Raw genomic sequence first — 5,036 nt, forward strand, 5'->3', positions numbered from 1 at the left:
CAGAACGTCTAGACCGGTTTCTAGTGGCCGGTGATTGGATTGGACAAAATCTTATTCTTGAATCAACTATTCTACCCCTTGTAGGATTAGATCATTTCCCTATTTGCCTAAATTTGTCTATAGGACAATCCGAGGGTGGCAACCCTTTCCGGTTTGAGATGATGTGGCTCAAAGTGTCAAAACTACATGAATTGATAGCAGCATGGTGGAATGAGCCGGTACTCAGAAATAACTCGAGGTTGTTCAATCTAAATAAGAAGCTCAAGTATATTAAGATAAAAATCAAAGAGTTAAATTTGAGTCAATTCCAAAACATCCATAAGGAGAAACTCAAGGTCACGGCAGAGCTGGAGGAAATAACCAATTCTGTCATAAAGACGGGCATGAATGAAGAACTTTTCAAAAGGGAGAGCTCTCTTAAGACTAAACTAAATAAAATTCTTCAGCGTGAAGAAATTCACTGGAGGCAGAAATCTAGGGAACTTTGGCTCAAGGATGGGGATAGAAATACCAAGTTCTTCCACAAATCGGCTATTGCCAACCGAAACTAGGAACAGAATATTAGAGATTGTGAGGCTGGATGGTAGTATTGCCAGGGACTATGGGGATATTGCCTGGGAAGCAGTAAGACGTTTTGAATCTCTGATGAATGGTAAATGCCAGAGTGTTCAGGAAGCAAGAAACAGAATTCTAGACTCAATCCCTTCTATAATCACTGATAGACACAATAAAGAGCTCTTTAAACCTATTGACTTAGATGAAGTTAGGAAAGTTACCTTCTAGCTGAATCTTGATAAGACTCCAGGCCCTAATGATTTTCCTAGAGCCTTATTTTAGCATTTTTGGGACATTATTGCCTAGGACCTACACCTAGCGGTAGAAGAATCCAAAAAAAGAATGCTTATGTTGGGAGCTATCAATCACACCTTTCTAGCTTTAGTCCCGAAAAATAAGAACCCTCAGCAAATGGGTGATTTTAGACCAATTTCATTATGCAATTCAATCTACAAAATAGTAACAAAGATTATTGCCAACAGAATAAAACCTCTTCTAAAACATATTATTTCAAATGAGCAGAGTGGCTTTGTCCCTAGACGCTCTATTGTTGAAGGAATCATCACTACTCATGAAACACTCCACACTGCAAGGAAAACTAAAGACTCTTGTATGATTTTAAAGTTGGATATTATGAAAGCATATGATATGGTGGACAGGGAATTTCTTGTAGAAGTATTGAGGAAATTTGTCTTCTGCAATGAATGGATCACATGGGTCAAGAATTGTCTATCAACACCCAAATTCTCGGTTTTGGTTAATGGTTCATCTCATGGTTTCTTCCCTTCAACGAGAGGTATTCGTCAAGGGGATCCTATGTCACCATTTTTGTTTATAATTATGGTTGAAGCCTTAGGTCGGTTGATTAAATCTTTTCACCATAATGGTCGTTGGCTGGGTATCAATGTGGCTACAGGAGTTGAACATTCAACCCACTTGCAATTTGTTGATGATACTATTTTGTTTGGAGTCTCTAATATAAGAGGCAAGGACTATAAATACTTGTCTGGATGACTATTGCAAGGCATCAGGGCAAAAAATCAATTGGAACAAGTCAGAAGTTTTCTTTATCAACACTTTGCCGAATATGCAAGGTGTTCTATCAAGGATCCTCAATTTAAGAGTTCCAAACTTTCCAAGTAAATTCCTTGGGACTCCTCTTTTCATTGGCAGTAATAAGACTTGCTATTGGACGCATCTTATTGAGAAATGTAAATCTAGGCTTGAAAATTGGAAAGGGAAGTGGTTATCATCTACCGGCAAGCTTACGATGATAAAATCAGTCCTCTCTGTCATACCGGTTTGTTCCATGGCTTGCTTGAGACTACTGGTTGCCATAGAAAATGATTTAATTACTATAATGAGGAATTTCCTTTGGAATGGGTTGGATGACAAAGGGAAATTTCTCTTGATTGCCTAGAATAAAATAAGTCAACCAAAAAATGTTGGGGGTGTTGAAATTCGACAGATTTCTATTATGAATTTGGCTATGGGAGCAAAATTGGTATGGGAAATTTGTAGAGGTGGTAATCAGAAGTGGGTAAGAATCCTAAAACACAAATATCTGGACTCACTTGAGCCTAAAAGGATTCTCACAGTTATCAACCCACCCACGAGTTCGGCCATTTGGAATTTTATTCTGCAATGCAGAGAAATCATAAGCGATCAGGTCACTTGGGATGTCAGAAATGGGAGGAATGCATCCTTCTGGCTCGATTCTTGGAGTAGTGAAGAAGCCTTGTGTCATAACCTTGCTCTTCAATGAGAGAAACATGTTGGCTTTGGGGACACAAAGTCTATGATTATGGTCATTCAGTTAAGGAGAATGGTATTGACAGATGGGTGTGGAATTCTCTGGACCCCTTGGACTTAGTCCAAAATCAGAAAGACATTTTTGACGGTATTCTAAGGAATCGAATCATTCATCCATCCCCGGATGAGGACATCATTAGATGGTGTGGCTCGTCTAGTGGTAAGTACAAGGTATGTTTTACCTATAAATTGAAAGAAGTTTCTATAGATAAGAAGGATTGGCCGGTTAATCTATTATGGCACAGACATCTACTTCCTAAAGCAGGTTCCTTTGCTTGGATGGCTTTCCAAAGGAAGATTCTAACCGGTAAAAGACTCCTTAAATTGGGTATAATGGGCCTAGTAGATGTGTATTATGTCGAAATCAAGAGGAGACAATTGATCACCTTTTGCTTCACTGCAAATTCTCCAGCAACTGTTGGTGGCATTTTATGGGTAAATTAAATCTTGCATGCCCTTTTCCAAAAGGTTTGGATGATTGGTTTCTACTATGACTTAAATCAAAATGCAAGGCATTATTTGGGGACTTATTTGTCATCCCGCCCTCACTGCTGATTTGGGAAATTTGGAAAGAGAGGAATCAAAGAATTTTTTAGGATAAAGATATGGGCCAGATTGCCCTCTGTGGGAAAATTGAGAATCACCTGGTTGAGCTCCTGAATGAATCAGCTAAGTCTAAATCGCTGAAAAAGAATCTATACACTGACTAGGATTGGAAGTTAAAGCTTGTGTTCCCAAATTTGATCATCCTCCCACTTTTTGGAAGTGGTAACCCTGAGATACCGGCTAATCCAAGATTGGGTGTTAAATGGGAAATCCTAGATCCAAGGTGGCATAAGATTAACTTCGATGGTGCCTCTGCAGGGAATCCAGGGTGGAGTGGAATAGGATGTATTATTAGAGATTATGAAGGCATCTCTATTAAGGAAATCTTTGAAGATATCGGTATGGCCACTAACAATGAGACGAAATTCTGAGCGGCATTAAGAGGTTTGCAATTGGAGATTGAGTTGGGGATAAAAAGAATTCATTTGGAGGTGATTCGTTACATGTTATCAATGTTGTTCGTAGTAACCAAACCCCTAGTTGGTATCTTGACCTATGGCTTAGACCAATGGTGGATTTGCTTGAGACCGTTGAAGAATTTCCGATTAGCCATATCTATAGAGAAGGTAATAAGGAAGCAGACAGACTATCTAAGATGGCAATTGTAGATGCAGGCCTTGATCTGGGGCATATGGCTAGGGCATAGATAAATTTTCATTATAGCAATTAATATGATTAAAGTGTTGCAACCTATCTTGGCAGAAGAATGAATCGGCTTTGTTTCTCCGATGGTCTTGGTTTCTACCGGTTTGTAGTACTTACCGGGAGATGAACTCTTACCGGGTGTGGGTTTTTCTTTGATTTGATAGTGGTATCCTTCTAGCTCATACCAGTAGGGGTATCCCACTCGGTTGCGCGGTCTCTACTGGTTGGAGATGTTATCATTTCCTTAGGTCTCTTGCACTTGTCTCTTACCAGTATTTATTATATTTCGGTAATATGGTCTTACTGGGGTCATTTACTCCAGTGCCGAAGTAGATGATGTCAGAAAGATAATCTAGCAAAATTTTTGATAAGCGGCTGCAATCGGTTCTCTCCTCAAGTCACCCTGTGCGGATGGAGGCCTTGATCCAGGACATACAGTTAGGGCACAACTATATTTGATTATAGTGGTTAATATGGTTTAAGTGATGCAACCTATCTTGGTCTAAGAATGAAACGGATTTGTTTCCCTGATGGTCTTGGCCTCTACCGGTTTGTAGTACTTACCGGGAGATGAATTCTTACCGAGTGTGGGCTTTTTCTTCAATTGTGGTTTCCTTCTGGCTCTTACCAGTAGGGGTATCCCCCCTGGTTTCAAGGTCTAACGGTTGGCTATGCTGTCGGTTGCATAGGTCTCTTGCAGTTGTCTCCTACTGATATTTTTTATGGTTTTGATAATATGATCTTACCAGGGTCATTAACTCCAGTTCTAGTGTAGATGATGTCCGAAAGCTAATCTAATGTCCATAATTACTATAAGATATGATAAAGCTGAACGGCGGCAGACATCAAAGAGGTAATCAATTGCGAATAAAGGTGGCATGTTTAAGATATGTTTTGTTTGTGTGAAGTAATTTGGCACGGTTTAGCCAGGTCCTCGAGCTCCTCAACCTTTATGAGTTGTCAAGATAAATAAAGGAAGGCCTACTTAATTTAAACATATCAAACTCTTCCCCTTTCTTGCTCTGTTGTTTATACAATGGATCCGCCGATATTGTTGGAGGCAACATGCCATCAGATGGCGTTTCTAGGCAAAATTTGTGATAAGCGCTTGCAATCGGTTCTTTCCTCAAATGACCCTTTGATTCTGCACTATGTAAAAAGAATTTTGGGGAAGGAATTCTTAAATGCATACCATAGATATAGAGCCAATGCAGACATTCTGGCTTTCTTTCTAGCGATGCTGCTCGACATGGGGACTAGCAAGCAAAGGGCGAACCTGCTCACTCAAATGGTGTTCGAGCACCGCTTCCTTGGGGAAATTGATGTCGTACTGGATAATGTCGACGAAAATCTCAGAATGCCCTTTCCCCAAAATTATTATATGAGTTTGGGAAATGGTGTGGAGGTGAGGAAAGAGG

Source organism: Cryptomeria japonica, chromosome 5, assembly GCF_030272615.1.
Source record: "Cryptomeria japonica chromosome 5, Sugi_1.0, whole genome shotgun sequence".
Taxonomy (NCBI): domain Eukaryota; kingdom Viridiplantae; phylum Streptophyta; class Pinopsida; order Cupressales; family Cupressaceae; genus Cryptomeria; species Cryptomeria japonica.